The sequence below is a fragment of the Ursus americanus genome, chromosome 12, assembly GCF_024610735.1.
Source record: "Ursus americanus isolate L20-20 chromosome 12, mUrsAme1.1.p, whole genome shotgun sequence".
NCBI classification, from domain to species: Eukaryota; Metazoa; Chordata; class Mammalia; order Carnivora; family Ursidae; genus Ursus; species Ursus americanus.
The window spans coordinates 48,586,966-48,604,153 of NC_142138.1; the positions used below are offsets into that span (position 1 = coordinate 48,586,966).

The window sequence follows — 17,188 nt, forward strand, 5'->3', positions numbered from 1 at the left end:
TTCTGCTGTAGAGCGAAACTTTACCCCAGAAATAGGTCACTGTTTCACTTTCTTATCTCCTGTTCCCTTCTCAATCCATTCCAATCGGACTTCTTTTTCCAATAGCTATTTTTAAATTCACAATTTCTCCATGCTACCAAATTATAAGGAAACTTTCATGCCCTCATCTTACCCTCTCAACAGCAATAAAGAGAGTTGACTATACCACCACCTTCCTCCTTCCTTGTATTCTATGACACCACAGACTCATGGCTACTTTTTCTTCTTCTAAATGCCTAAGTTACCAACCCTTTGTCTAGTTACACTGTCTCTAAGTGATTTTACTCAGGCCCAGGATTTTAAACATCATTTTTGTATCAATAATCCCCCACTTTCCATCTCTAGCTATGATTTCTTTACTAACCTCCAGATACTCATTTCCAGTGGCCTATTTAATATCTTTACTTTGATCTAATAGGGATTTAAAACTTAATGTCATTAAATACAACACTTGTATCTCATAGACCTGTTATTTATTTTTGCCCCTCAGATTAAGTCTAATCCCATCTCTTTAATTTTCTTTCTTTGTTCCTCAAAAGCCATGGCAGACTCCTTCTGGTACTTCAGGTTTAAGTTGAAATGTCACCTCCACAAGGAGGCTTTCTCTGACTACCCCAAATAAAGGAGGCCCCAACAGTCATTCTGCATCATATTATTGTTTACTTTTACCAAAGCTCATGATACTATCCGAAATTACCACACACTTTGAAATTTTTACAGCCTTTTATTTTTATACTATAATGTAATTTTACTGAGAGCAGAAATCTTTTCTGTCTTGTTTGCAGGTATGTTTCCAAAATATGGACTAGCTTCTAGCATACAGTAAGAAATTAATAAGTATTTTTAATATATAAGAGAAAAAGCTAAATTTCTGTGTTTAAAACATCAAAATAACAGATTATCAAAGAGATAGGTCATTGGAGTCAAAAAGATAATTGGTAGCCATTATTAGTGTTAGAGGCAGTTAGTTAGATTCTAACAGGATGCCTGGAGGCCAGCAAAAAGGAAGTTGTGGCCAGCTATTGGGAAAGTCAGAGGCCTATCCTGTCAGCACTCCAAAACAAAGTCACAAGAAGCTGAATCAAAGTGGACAGGCCCAAGATGGCTGACAAAGTAGGGCAGAAAGCCATGCAAAATAAGCAAAGTCTAAACCCTGCTTCCAAGAAACACCCACCCCAAATAATGAATATTCCACCCCCCTGATAACAACCACCAATAAAAGATAGAAACCCAAAGCCCAGGGCCTGCAGCGCTCTCTCACTCCATTGCCCCATCTCACATCTTCAGAGCGTACTTTTGCTTAATACTTTCCCACTTGTGTCGCTTATTCATTGTTGTGTCTGTCCTTGAATTCTTTCTCATGAGGCAATCGAGAGCCTTCAGGGACATCTTTGGGATAGCCTGGGTCAAGGCCTGAGGACTGGGGTCTCCCCAGTTCACCCAGCAACATTAGTATTTTGATATTTAATGTTAATTGAGTATTTGCTATATGTTGACACTATTAAAAATGTTGAATATGTAGTATTTCCTTCAACCACATAACAATCCTCTGATATAGGTACTATCACTGTCCCCACTGGACATGTGAGGAAATTAAAACACGAAAAGTTGAAGTTATTTGCCAATGTCAAAAACTAATATGTGACACAGCTAGGATACAATGGACATTAGCACTTTAATTCCAGAGTCTACATTCTTTATTTAAAAATTTTATTATAATATTTTTTATTATATTATGTTAGTCACCATACAGTACATCCCTGGTTTTTGATATAAAGTTCGATGATTCATTAGCTGCGTATAACACCCAGTGTACCATGCAATACGTGCCCTCCTTACTACCCATCACCAGCCTATCCCATTCGTCCACCTACATTCTTTTTTTTTTTTTTTTTAATGATTATATTGTGTTAGTCACCATACAGTACATCCCCGGATTCCGATGTAAAGTTCGATGATTCATTAGTTGTGTATAACACCCAGTGCAACATGCAATACGTGCCCTCCTTACTACCCATCACCGGTCTATCCCAATCCCTCACTCCCCTCCCCTCTGAGGCCCTTAGTTTGTTCTCAGAGTCCATAGTCTCTCATGTTTCACTCCCCCTTCTGATTACCCCCCGTTTATCCCTTTCTTCCCCTACCGATCATCCTAGTTCTTATGTTCCATAGATGAGAGAAATCATATGATAATTGTCTTTCTCTGCTTGACTTATTTCACTTAGCATTATCTCCTCCAGTGCCGTCCATGTTGCTGCAAATGTTGAGAATTCGTTCTTTCTGATAGCTGAGTAATATTCCATTGTATATATGGACCACAGCTTCTTAATCCATTCATCTGTTGAAGGGCATCTCGGCTCCTTCCACGATTTAGCTATTGTGGACAATGCTGCTATGAACATTGGGGTGCATATGGCCCTTCTCTTCACTACGTCTGTATCTTTGCGGTAAACACCCAGTAGTACAATGGCTGGATCATAGGGTAGCTCAATTTTTAACTTTTTAAGGGACCTCCACACTGTTTTCCAGAGTGGCTGTACCAACTTGCATTCCCACCAACAATGTAGGAGGGATCCCCTTTCTCCACATCCTCTCCAACAATTGCTGTTTCTTGCCTTGTCTATTTTTGCCATTCTAACTGGCGTAAGGTGGTATCTCAGTGTGGTTTTGATTTGAATTTCCCTGATGGCTAATGATTTTGAACATTTCTTCATGTGTCTGTTAGCCATTTGTATGTCTTCATTGGAAAAGTGTCTATTCATATCTTCTGCCCATTTTTTGATTTGTTTATTTGTTTCTCGCGTATTGAGTTTGAGAAGTTCTTTGTAGATCTTGGATACCAGTCCTTTATCTGTAGTGTCCTTTGCAAATACATTCTCCCATTCCGTGGGCTGCCTCTTAGTTTTTTTGATTGTTTCCTTGGCTGTGCAGAAGCTTTTTATCTTGGTGAAGTCCCATAAATTCATTTTATCTTTTGTTTCTCTTGCCTTTGGAGATGTGTCATGAAAAAGGTTGCTTTGGCCGATGTCATAGAGGTTGCTGCCTATTTTCTCCTCTAGAATTTTGATGGATTCCTGTCTCACATCGAGGTCTTTCATCCATTTGGAGTTTATTTTTGTGTATGGTGTGAGAGAGTGGTCAAGTTTCATTCTTTTGCATGTAGCTGTCCAATTTTCCCAGCACCATTTATTGAAGAGACTGTCTTTCTTCCACCAGATGTTTTTTCCTGCTTTATGAAAGATTCGTTGCCCAAAGAGCCGAGGGTCCATTTCTGGGTTCTCTATTCTGTTCCATTGGTCTATGTGTCTGTTTTTGTGCCAGTACCATGATGTCTTTGTGATCACAGCTTTGTAGTACAGCTCGAAATCCGGCATTGTGATGCCCCCAGCTTTGTTTTTCCTTTTCAACAGTTCCTTGGAAGTTCGGGGCCTTTTCTGGTTCCATACAAATTTAAGGACTTTCTGTTCCAGTTCTTTGAAAAATGTCCTCAGTATTTTGATCGGGATAGCATTGAAAGTGTAGATTGGTCTGGGTAGCATGGACATTTTAACTATGTTAATTCTACCGATCCATAAGCATGGAATATTTTTCCATCTTTTTATGTCTTCCTCAATGTCTTTCAAGAGTGATTTATAGTTTCTAGAATATAGGTCCTTTACGTCTCTGGTTAAGTTAATTCCAAGGTAACATATGGGTTTTGGTGCTATTGTAAATGGGATGGATTCCCTAATTTCTCTTTCTTCAGTCTCGTTATTCGTGTATAGAAATGCAACTGATTTCTGAGCATTGATTTTGTATCCCGCCACATTACTGAATTGCTCTATAACTTCTAATAGTTTGGGAGTGGATTCTTTTGGGTTTTCCATATAGAGTATCATGTCATCTGCGAAGAGAGACATTTTGACTTCTTCTTTGCCGATTTGGATACCTTTGATCCCTTTTTGTCATCTGATTGCTGTTGCAAGGACTTCTAATACTATGTTGAATAATAGTGGCGAGAGTGGGCATCCTTGTCATGTTCCTGATCTTAAGGGAAAGGCTTCCAGCTTTTCCCCATTGAGAATAATATTTGCAGTAGGCTTTTCATAGATGGCCTTTATGAGATTGAGAAATGTACCCTCTATTCCTACACTCTGAAGGGTTTTAATCAGGAAAGGATGCTGTATTTTGTCAAATGCTTTTTCTGCATCAGTTGAGAGGATCATATGGTTCCTGAGTCTTTTCTTGTTGATATGATGTATCACACTGATTGATTTGCGAATATTGAACCACGCTTGCATCCCAGGTATGAATCCCACTTGATCATGATGGATAATCCTTTTAATGTACTGTTGGATTCTATTAGCAAGTATCTTGTTGAGGATTTTGGCGTCCATATTCATTAGGGAAACCAGTCTGTAATTCTCCTTTTTGAGGGGGTCTTTGCCTGGTTTGGGGATCAAGGTAATATTGGCCTCATAAAATGAGTTTGGTAGCTTTCCTTCTGTTTCTATTTTTTGAACTAGCTTTAGGAGAATAGGTATTATTTCTTCTTTGAATGTTTGGTAGAATTCCACAGGAAAACCGTCCGGGCCTGGAGTTTTGTTATTTGGAAGGTTGTTTATCACTGACTCAATTTCTTCATAATTAATTGGCCTGTTTAAGAAATCAATTTCTTCCTGTTTCAAACTTGGTAGTTTATAGGTTTCCAGGAAGGATTCCATCTCTTCCAGATTGCTCAGTTTATTGGCATATAGCTGTTGATAAAAATTTCTAATAATCCTTCCAATTTCAATGGTGTTCGTCGTGACCTCTCCTTTTTCATTCATAATTTTAATAATTTGGGTCTTTTCTCTTTTCTTTTGGATAAGTCTTGCCAGTGGTCTGTCAATTTTATTGATTCTCTCAAAGAACCAGCTTCTAGTCCTGTTGATCTGCTCTACTGTACTTCTGGTTTCTGAATCATTTATTTCTGCTCTAATTTTGGTCAAGTGCTTCCTCGTGAGTGGATTAGGCCTGTCCCTCTGTTGCTGTTCCAGCTTCTTGAGGTGGGAATATAAAAACTGCATTTTAGATTTTTCTGTTCTTTTGAGTGTGGCTTGGATGGCTATGTATCTCCCCCTTAGGACTGCCTTTGCAATATCCCATAGGTTTTGGACTGCTGTATTTTCATTCTCATTGGTGTCCATAAATTGTTTAAGTTGATTTTTGATTTCCTGGTTTATCGAGTCATTCCTGAGCAGGATGGTTCTTAGTCTCCAAGTATTTGAGTTTCTTCCAAATTTTTCCTTGTAGTTGAGTTCCACTTTCAGAGCGTTGTGGCCTGAGAATATGCAGGGGATAATTTCAATCTTTTGGTATCGGTTGAGACCTGTTTTGTGTCCCAGAACATGGTCTATTCTTGAGAATGTTCCATGGGCATTAGAAGGAGTATTCTTCGGTTCTGGGGTGTAGTGTTCTATATATATCTATGAGGTCCAACTCGTCGAGTATGGCATTCAAAGCCTTTGATTCTTTGCTTAGTTTTTGCCAGGGTGTTCTATTTCTGATAGTGGAGTGTTGAGGTCCCCTACTATTAATGTATTTCTATGTATATGTCTCTTTATTCTGGTTAAGAGTTGGCTTGTGTATCTTGCTGCTCCCCTGTTGGGGGCATATATATTTATAATTGTCATATCCACTTGTTGAATACTTCCTTTAAGAATAATATAGTGCCCTTCTGCATCTCTAACTATAGTCTCTAGTTTAAAATCCAATCTATCTGATATGAGAATTGCTACCCCAGCTTTCTTTTGAGGTCCATTTGAATGAAAGATGGTACTCCATCCCCTTACTCTCAGTCTGAATGCATCTTTGGGTTCGAAATGAGTCTCTTGTAGACAGCAAATGGATGGGTCATTTCTTTTTATCCAATCTGCAACCCTGTGGAGTTTTATGGGAGCATTTAAACCATTTACATTGGCACTAAGAACTGAGAGATAGAATTTTAATGATGCCATGTTGCCAGTAAAGTCTTTGTTTGTATCGGTTGTGACTTTCTTTTCTGTATCACTCTTGGGGCCTTTTTACTTTTATAGAACCCCCCTTAATATCTCCTGTAGGGCTGGTTTCGTGGTTACAAAATTGGTTAATGACTGGTGATTCTGAAATGTCTTTATTTCTCCATCAATTCTGAATGACAGCCTTGCTGGATAAAGGATCCTTGGCTGCATGTTTTTCTCTGAAAGAGCTTTAAAAATGCCCCCCCAACCCTTTCTCTCATTCCAGGTCTGTGTAGACAGGTCTGATGTAATTCTGATGCCTTTGCCTTGGTAAGTGAGAAATTTCTTTGCCCTGGCTGCTTTCAATACTGTATCCTTGGATCTAATATTTGCGAATTGCACTATGACGTGACGTGGCATAGGTCTGTCGTGGTTGAGCTTGGGAGGGGTCCTCTCTGCCTCTTGGACACGAATGTTTGTTTCCCTCGCTAGGTTAGGGAAGTTTTCAGCTACAATTTGTTCAAATATCTCTTCTAGACCTCTGTTTTTCTCCACCCCCTCGGGAATGCCAATGATTCTAACATTGGATCGTTTCATTGAGTCAGTAATCTCCCATAACCTACATTCATGGGCATGGATTTTTTTAAGACCACCTTCTATTTTCGTTTTTTCCTCTATTAACCCATCCTCCAATTCACTAATACGTTCCTCTGTTTTGGTGACCCTGGCTGTCAGACCCTCTAGTTTTGCCTGCATTTGGCTCATAGAATTTTTAATTTCTGTCAGATTCGCTCTCATTTCTGTCCTTAAGGATTCTATATTCTCAGTAACCTTTTCATTAATACTTTTTTCAATTCTACTCATCATTTTGACCATCGTTACTCTGAATTCCATTTCTGATAATTTGGTTACATCCATATACATTATTTCTGTGGCAGAGGCCACAGACTCACTGTCTTTTCTCTGCTGGGGGGCGCTTCTCCTTCTCATCATTCTGATGAGAGGTTGCGGGGTTGTCCAGAGCCTAAATTATTGACTGGGTCCCAGGCCGTGCCCCTTGTTTTATAGGGATCTTGGGGATGTGGGCTTCTTCTTTAAAGATTTTATTTATTTATTTATTTATATGTGGCAGAGAGCCAACCAGCGAAAGAGGGAACACAAGCAGGGGAGTGGGAGAGGAAGAAGCAGGCTCCCAGCGGAGGAGCCCGATGAGGGACTCCTTTCCGGAATGCCGGGATCACGCCCTAAGCCGAAGACAGGCGCTCAATGACTGTGGCACCCAGGCGCCCCGGGTTTTGGGCTTCTTGATTTTTCAGCCTGCCTTCTGTGTTCTGGGGGAGGGGCCTGCCACGCCGATACTCAGGCAACCCTGTTTGGGTAGAGTCTCCGTGTCCCCTGCGAGGGGGGATGGGGATGGGCACGCTGTGAGCCCGTATTTCCAGGCTTTTGTTCTCTGGCGGCTCCACCTACATTCTTAACCACTAAGGTGTGCTACACTTTCATTTTAATTAAAATAAACAATAATGACCCATTGCATATTACATTATAATAAATACTATAATAGACCAAGCCTACTAGTCCATTGTTATTTCTGAATTTACCTGAAGTTAGTTTTAATGGATTATATGTTTCCAAAGAGTATTGATTTTGTTGTGATTTTATAATTAATTAGCATCTAATTTTCTTAAAATCTGTGATGTTTCTACTTTTCTTTTGTATGTGTACTTTATTACTGAAATATAATCGACTTACAATATCATAAAAGTTTCAGATGTACAACATTGCAATTCGACACTTATGCACATTATGAAATGCTCACCATAAGTGTATTTACCATTTGTCACCATACGAAGTTATTACAGTATTATTGACGATATTCCCTATACTGTACTTTTTTCCTCCTCATGACTAATTGACTTTATAAGTGAAGGTTTGTACCTCTTAATCCCCTTCACCTACTTTGCCTATCCACTATACCCCTGCTCTCTGTATTTATGGGTCTATTTCTGGTTTTTGTTTGTTCATTTGTCTTGTTTTCTTGAACCCACATATAAGTGAAATCACATGGTGTTTGTCTTTTTCAGTCTGACTTATTTTATTTAGCATAATGCCCTCTAAGTCTATCCATGTTGCTGCAAATGGCAGATTTAATTGTTTTTTATGGTTAAGTAGTATTCCATTGTGTGTATATATACCACTTCTCCTTGATCCATTCATCTGTTGATAGACACTTGGATTGCTTCCATATCTTGACTATTGTAATTAATGCTGCAATGAACATAGGGGTGCATATATCTTTTCATGTTAGTGTTTTCATTTTCTTTGGATAAATTCTCAGAAGTGGAGTTATTGCATCACACAGGATTTTTATTTTTAATTTTTTGAGGCTGAACTAATTTACATTCCCACCAACAGTGCACATGGGTTCCTTTTTCTCCACATTCTCACCAACACTTATTTTTTATCTTTGACACTAGTTATTCTGACTGATGTGAGTTATTCTAGTTATTCTGATAGCTCATTGTGGTTTTGACTTGCATTTCCCTGATGATTAGTAATATTGAGCATCTTAAGTATCTGTTGGCCATTTGTATGTCTTCTGTGGGGAAATGAATATTCAGGTTCTTTGCCCATTTTTATTTTTATTAAAGATTTATTTACTTTAGAGAGAGAGAGAGAGTGCACACACATACATGTGAGCAGGGGAGGAGCAGAGGGAGAGAATCCTCAGACTCCTTGCTGAGCACAGAGCCTGACCTGGGGCTCAATCCCAGGAACCCAAGATCATGACCTAAGCTGAAATCAAGAGTTGGACGCTCAGCCGACTGAGCTACCCAGGCACTCCTGCCCATTTTTAAATTGATTGTTTGTATTTTTGGTGTTCAGTTGTATGAGTTCTTTATATATTTTGGATATTAACCTCTTATGGAATACATCATTTGCGAATATCTTCTTCAATTCAGTAGGTTGCCTTCTCATTTTGTTGATGGTTTCCTTTGCTCTGCAAAAGCTTTTTTTAGTTTAATGTAGTTCCTAATTGAGTATTTTCACTTTTGCTTCCCTTTCCTGAAGAGACAGATCCAGAAAAATATTGCTAAGGCCAATGCCCAAGAGATTATTGCCTATGTTTTCTTTTAAGAATTTTGTGGTTTCAGGGGGTGCCTGGGTGGCTCAGTTGTTTAAGCGTCTGCCTTCATCTCACGTCATGATCCCAGTGTTCTGGGACTGAGCCCATGTCAGGTTCCCTGCTCAGCAGGGAGGTTGCTTCTCCCTCTCCTTCTGCCCTTACCCCCCACTCATGATCTCTCTCTCTCTCAATTGCTCTCTCTCGTGCACTCTCTCTAATAAATAAAATGTTTACCAAAAAAAAAAAAAAAAGAATTTTGTGGTTTCAAGTCCTACATTTAGGTCTTTAATCCATTTTGAGGTTTTTATTTTCTATATGGTGATAGAAAGTGCTCCAGCTGCACTCCTTTACATGTTGAGTCCAGTTTTCCCATCACCATTTATTGAAGAGACTATCTTTTCCCCATTTTGTATTCTTGTCCCTTTTTGTCATAGATTAATTGACCATGTAAATGTGGATTTATTTCTGGGCTCTTTATTCTGTTTCTTTGATCTAGGTCTAGTTTTATGCCAGTACCATACTGTTTTGATTACTATAGCTTTGTAGTGTAGCTTGAAATCTAGAACTGTGATACCTCCCACTTTTTCTTTTTTCTCAAGATTGCTTCAGGATCTTTTGTGGTTCCATACAAATTTTAAGATTATTTGTTCTAGTTCTGTGAAAAATATTATTGGTATTCTAATAGAGATTATACTGAGTGTAAAGATTGCCTTGGGTAATATAGACATTTTAACAATATTAATTCTTCCAAACCATGAGCATGGTCTATCTCTCTATTTACTTTGGCCATCTTCAATTTCTTTCATCAACGTCTCATAGCTTTCAGATTGCAGATTATTCATCTCCTTGGTTAAATTCAATTCTAGGCATTTTATTCTTTTTTATGGGATTGTTCTCAATTTTTCCTTCTGCTACTTCATTATTTGTATTAAAACATAACAGATTTCTGTGTATTAATTTTGTATCCTACACCTTCTGAATGAATTTATTCTAAGAGTTTTCTGGTGTAGTTTTTAGGGCTTTCTACATTTAGTATTATGTGATCTGCATATAATAACTGTTTTACTTCTTACCTACCAATTTGGTGCCTTTTCTTTTTTTGGTCTGATTGCTGCAGGTAGGACTTCCAGTACTATGTTAAATAAAAGTGTAAGAGGGGACCATCTTTGACATGTTTCTCGTTTTAAAGGAAAAGCTTTCAGCTCTTCACCACTGACTGTGATGTTAGCTGAGGGTTTTTCATACATGGCTTTTATTATGTTGAAGTGTGCTCCCTCTAAAGTCACTTTGTTGAGAGATAGTTCTACTTTTCTTATTTGTATTTATTTCTATTTTTCTCTTTTATTTTACTCTTACACTAAAATCCTGTTGAAGTAATTCATTTAAAAGAAAAGCAGAACTATTTTAAAATGTGGAAAAAGTGTTCAAATTAACCAATATTCAAACAAATACAAATTAAGCCAATCACCACTTTCTTCCTCTTCTTGCGTACCATAAGGAAAATAAAAATAAAAAGAAATTGCACACACACACACGCGCTTTTGTGTATGTATACATGTGAACACACGCACACACCCCAGATTATACTTCTAATATAAAGGCCTAGGGTAAAAGAATGCTTTGACAATCTGGTCTGATAGAGGAGTTTGAGTAGAGGGAGGGGCACAGGGTGGCAGGTACAATATTAAAGTTTCCATTTTGGTCACACATTGGAACATCAGCAGTTGTTACATTTAGTCATTCAAGATAAAAACCTGATATTTATTCATTTAAAATAACAACCTGAAACCCAACTTTACTCTTCCTGTTCTCCCTGGCAGAAAAATAAGGAAAATTCAAGCAGTCAAGCCATGATCTAGAATGAAGCATCAAATAAGCACTGAATCCAAATGAAGTCACATCCACATCAAAGGAAACTATATTTAGATGCCTGTGTGTTCTGTAACCTTGAATGTGGTGGGGGGATGGGGCAAATGAGTAATTGGTTCCAAATGCATTTTGTCCTTTCTGTCTGTGCACCCAATAATGGACCTTTTTTCCTTTTAAAAACTCTTTTTTTTTAAAGACATTTAATTCATTTGAATCATGTAGGTAGATGGAAAAGGCAAACTGAAATGCACTATATATCAATGAAGACAATCCTTTCCAGTGCATTTTAAGCAAAAGGTCTTAAGAAAAAAATATTGAAGCATTATTACAAATAACTAAAACAAAGTAAATATCTGATCATAAGGGACAGGCTTCAATGAATATTTGTATCTCCACTCCATGGAATCTCATGGTACTATTCAAAACTATTTAAAAAGTTAGTATGAATTGGGGGAAATAGTTCTGATTGGAGAAGAAAGCAAATATAAACCTCGATATGATTAAAACTGTTTAGGAAAAAACTCCTTATGTATAGGAAAGAAAAGTACTAAATCACTTAGCAGAGCTGTTTTGGGTGGTGTGATTATATATGTTTGAGGTCTACTTTTCACCTTTTTTTTTTTTTTTTTGGCATTTTTTCCCCGTAATGATCATGAAAAATAATTTTAAAAATTAAATCAGAAGAATGAAAATAAATTTATAAAAGTTAACCCCTGCTACCCTCCCCCAAAGCATCTTGCTATGAAAGCTGTCATGGTTTATTTAACCCTAGGCATCTGTGAGAAGAACTGAATTATCTTTCCTTGAAGTATGAGGATTTCAAGCATTCTACTCCAGTACTCCCCAATATTTATTATGTAAGAATATCTGAAAGAAAGTCCCCAAAGCTTTGAGGTCATTGTGGTATAAGGAATCAGAGAAAGGTAACCTGAATTCCCTATGGGCTAGAAACCCAAGGATTCAGTGCTCTGGCTTCCACTGACAATTATCAAACAACAAATACACTGGAGAAACACTAAGAGACTCCCAACTCCTTTTTAGAATCTCTGATCATAATTTCCAGTTAAAGACAATATCATCCAAGAGATACAAAATATGAATTTATCATTTCCAGATCACCTCACAGAACTCCATCCATATATAGAAGGATTGGACTTTTTCTGTGTGTTCAGGAGAGATTTATAAAATCATTCATTTGATTGAAAAAGAAAAAGGAAGGCAAGCAGGAAGTTTAAAAATCAGGTAAGTATACCAATTCCATATAATGGGTACAAATGGTATACTTAATCCTACCTAGCATGTAAAATAGAGTAGCTATGACAACACCATGTCTGCAGTTCCTTAACAGGATCACTCAGCAGGTCACATTTCAAACAATTTCACCATTGCCGTATTTTATTACAAACCATCCTTAAAAGACTGATCAATAGGAAACTCACTGAGAAGTCAGCAAACTCTTCACAGTGGTTGAATGATTTCCACAAGGTCAGAGAACAAGGGACCCAACATGTAGAGCAAACATATTTCCAGGTCTGTCCCCTATCCTGGAATACTTGCATTAATTAACATACAGTGAATACACATTCTGTTCTATTGTTTTGCTGAAGATTTTCACATGGCTTTTACATTAGACATACTAACATTTTAAATTTTAACATGCTGTCATAGTCACTTTATAGTATCAAAGGATTTCACAAATATTAAATAAAAGATATAGTTAGATGAATCAATTGTGAGTGGGTAAAACAAGTTGAAAATTAAGGGATGAAGTTTGGAGAGAGAAGTATAAGGGGTGGGGGGAGTGGGGAGGATCAGCAGAGAGTGGTGGGTAATAAACTATGGGAGAAGGGGAGGTGCAGTCAGGGCTCCATCCATGAGCGCCATCTGTATAAATCAGGTCTGGAGTTGACATGTAATTTTGTGTGGGTCCCCTGAGAAGTGGCCCTCAGGGCTTCATTATTGATGAAGAGATTTTTCTTCAAAGTGGCCCAGTCAGCAATGCCTCAAGGGGACATTCATAAGCACTCATAATATCAATTTCCAAGCACCTGGGAGGTAGGGACACAGATTGTCTCTTTAATTATTATGATAGAGGTAGAGGATAGTAAGAATGCTATTACACAACCGAGTTGAAATTCCCAAAGAAGCATAATTACCATAACCTAGTATTAAAAAAGGTAATATTTGAGTCATCTTTTAGAAAAAGCACACTTTACATTTCCTGGTGAAAAACAGGTTGATCTCCAACTGTTTACTTCCTAGGAGGTGAAAAAGTTTTCATGAACATACAGTATGTGTAGGGATGCTTAGAAGTCTAGGGAGAAAAAAAAAGTCTTTCAAGCTAATATGCTTGCTTAAAGAAATTATAAACTTAATCCAGTTAGTACAAGGACAGTTGGGCTTTTTTTTTTTTTTTTTTTTGGTTAATAATTGTGTAGAAATTTCTTTTCAGAAAAGGATAATACTAAACCCTTCTAAATATAGTTGAGAATGCCAAGAAATAATTTTCACCAATGCACTGGTCCTGATATAGTCTCAAAAACACCCAGAAAAACACTAAAAAATTAATCCATATGTATATTGCAGTAAAATAGTAAGGGTAAGATGGGATCAGCCCTGGATCTGAATCTTATTACCTAGTGTATTAGATGTGGATAATACAGACAAAACCTATGCCACATACTTCCTTTGAATTTTCTTCAGTTTATACTAGAAGGTTGGCTATACAGAGGGCATTAAAGATATTTTTAAAATAGAAATAAAAGAAAATGAAGTGGGTCTTTTTAATTTAATCTGAATTTCAGAAAGTCTCCCTTATCACTGGTAATATTGACAAATAAAATTCAGGAACTTTCTTATAAACATTTCTGTAACATTTCTGAATCTGTAATGAACTTTCATCATAATTCTTTTAACTTCCTAACTCCCCCCCTCCCTCACATATTTTAACAGACTTTGATACCAGTAGTTAATTTCTGGAGTTGAACAAAATTCCAGCCAAATGACATTTACATAATACACATGATATATGCAGTAGTGATATTTAAAAGAAGCACTACCACTTAAAAAACATATTTTATGTGACATACGCAGTCTGAGGCATTAGATGTATGTGGCACCAATTGATCATTATAGCGATTGCATGAAATAATTAAACTTAAATCCAATTGACAGAGGAAGAAATGATAGCCCAGGAAAGAACCTGACCACAATCACAAAAATAAAAAAATAAGAAGCCAGAATTAGAACCCAGGCCTTTTTGATTATGATGCTTTCTTTAACCATGAACCGAAGCTTGATTTCATGAAATACAAAAGAAATAACTGTATACAAAATTACTGACTTCTTAATATCAATAAACAGATATCTGTGGTGAACATTGTAAAAGAAAGGTTATACACTGACTTTACCTCTACCAGCATAACATTTTAATTACAAGCAATGGAAGAAGTAATAATTATAAACCACAGGAAATATATAATCCTAGTAAGAGTTATCTCAGTAGTATAATTGGCTCCAGGATATCAGTGAACATCCACACTATTGATGTTTGAGGCCAAAAAATACCTTCTGTTCTGACATAGAGGATTAAGAGCAAATGAAATCCAGAAGGTAAACATGTCACATTTGAAAATCAAAATTCTGACTAAAGATAAATGTATAATCTTAAAATGTCTTATTAAATATTTTTAATTTAAGGCAGGGTATAAATGACATAGAATTTTTTCTTACAGTTTAAGGACTGAAGGTTTTCACCGCATATTTGTCATTATAGCCATAGAGTTAAGAAGCAGAAAAATAAATCGGCCAATCCTATTTTTCAATATTCTCTTTCGTCACATTTAAGTCTGGACTATATCAAATATCATATTTTGTCATATTATTTTATTTTATAACTTGATTTTTTTCAGTCTCATTGTCTTTAATTTTAGTGTTTTTAATTTTATAACTTAAGTTTATGCTTATTAAAAATTCTCCCACAGTGACCAGACAGGTTTACCTTACTGGAAAGTCTATTTTTCAGCTCTTGAGTTGTTCCCTGTTTGTTAAAATGTTGTATTCAAATAGTTAAGGAAAGAGATTGCTTAAAGATTATCCAATTATCTCAGTATTTTGGCCCTAGAAGTTTTTCACATTCTTATCAATTCCTTACTGCAAATGTTCAGCTTTCTAAAACTGAATTTTTCTCCAAGAACATTAGAAAGAAGGCTACTGAATTGCAGCACTTTTTTACAATTAAGCAATCAGACAAAATATCTGCTATGATTAAGATTAAGCAGATCCAATGTAAAAATTTCCCTAGTGGTAGATTCATCAGTCATTAATCTCACAGTTTTTAATTAAACTACTAGAATTGGTCACTGAATCTGTGTGCAGGAGGTAGATTTTTTTTTTTAATGTACTGAAATACACATATGACCTAGCTTACATAGGTAAATGTACCTTAAAACTACAAGGAGCTATCATTTGGAATGAAGTAACTTCCCTACTCACACAACCAGACACATTTTTACTGCCCAGTTAAATTCCTTAAAAAGGAGTAATACTTTAAGTATGGTCCACAGAACAGAAGACAAGCATATTTTTAACAAATCAAACCATAAAACAAGTTTAAAGTTGATTTTTTTTTTAATTCAAAGCCTTAGCAAGTCAAGATAGCATTTCTATAGATCAGTGGTGCCCAATCAATAAAAGAAAGAACTGCCACTTATACACTGAATAAAAAAAAAAAAAACATAAAACATTTAAATAAATAACCATAACTTCTGCAAAGTTGAACTTTTATTCTCTCCTTTGGATCCATGACTCTCTCCACTTCCCTGGGACAAAAACAATTATGATAAAGGGTACTCTGAAATACCTTCTTCCATCTCTACCAATTAATTCATCACCCATGCCTTCCCTTTTTTCAAAATCCTCCTTAAAATGAACTTCTAAAAGTTGTTTCCTTTATTTTCCCATTTTCCAGACCCATCATTTTATTACCTTATTTTCTTAATTAATAAACAGAAAATTCTCAATTATTTTCCAAATGGAAGCCAGAGTATAAGTAATTCAGAAACTATTTCTATTTGACTTGAAATGCACTGTGATTCTGTAGACAATGGGCTGAAATCCCTTTTTGATTCACAGTAAATGTGAAATGAGTTTATACCTTTTAATACCCATTAACTGATAATTCAAGGAATGGTCCTTGACTTGTGATTGTGAAAGCATTAGGTTGCATTAGTTTGGCTGTAAATATTTACCAAAATTACTATTATTCAAAAAGTTAAAAGCTCCCTGCAGCTTTATACATTTTCCTCTAACTATACTTTTATAGTACACTCTCAATTATCTATGTCAGTGGAGGGGAACAAGACGTTGAACACAGTGCACTCTTCCAAAATCATTCTTACTTGCTTTTAAATGTGCAGATATTGACGTTATACTGGTTATCAACTATACTGGTTATTCATTTATCTCTAAATGAAGTACTGTGAAGGTACTGCTGAAGTCAGGGAAAGTGATCAATATTGTGTATTAACCTTCTCTGAAAACTTCCCAGGAGAATTTGTATTCAAAAGTCATCCTAGACAAAATTCAACTTTATCCAAAAACTAATTTCATAAAGTAAAATGACTTTTAAAAGTATATAGCTACTATTAATGAACTTTAGAATGCTAATTATTTCATCAGCAGTGATTTTCCTATTTGTTCGTATTCTTATTTTTTTAACATTTGTCCTTTTTCCTAACAAGATGTCAACTTGTGACATTTGTTTATTATATTTTCTATTATGGTTTTCTTTATTTAACAGATAATGCAAATATGACTCAGAGAAGCTAGGTAACTTGCCTAGAATCACACAGCTAAAAAGAGTTTTAAATTAGACCTCAACCCCAGAGAGTTAGGTCCAGATCCCACTGTCTGAACCGCATTAATGTGTCAGAGAAAAAAATGAACAGACAAAAAAACAAAACAAACACAAAAACAAAACCTCCACTTTTTTTTAAAAGATTTTTTTTTTTTTTATTCATTTGAGAGAGAGACAACATGCACATGCATTCAGAGAACAGGACAAGGGGGAAGGTCAGACGGAGTGGGAGAAGCAGATTCCCCGCTAAGCAGGTAGCCCCAAAGGAGCCTGGATGCAGGGCCAGATCCCAGGACCCCGGGATCATGACCTGACCCGAAGGCAGATGCTTAACTG

The 17,188-nt window shown here is 36.5% G+C and overlaps 1 protein-coding gene and 1 long non-coding RNA gene across 5 annotated transcripts in view; one reads left to right on the plus strand and one right to left on the minus strand.

Moving 5' to 3' along the window:
- The window catches only part of DPYD (dihydropyrimidine dehydrogenase), a 793,664-nt gene that overhangs the window by 773,774 nt on the left and 2,702 nt on the right, over window positions 1-17,188 (minus strand). The window lies entirely within an intron of this gene.
- The window catches only part of LOC123795181 (uncharacterized), a 166,537-nt gene that overhangs the window by 14,000 nt on the left and 135,349 nt on the right, over window positions 1-17,188 (plus strand). For all 3 annotated transcript variants that reach the window (XR_015726358.1, XR_006780361.2, XR_006780359.2), the window contains exon 2: window positions 12,110-12,237. This is a non-coding gene — a long non-coding RNA (uncharacterized LOC123795181). The remainder of the gene's footprint in view (window positions 1-12,109; window positions 12,238-17,188) is intronic.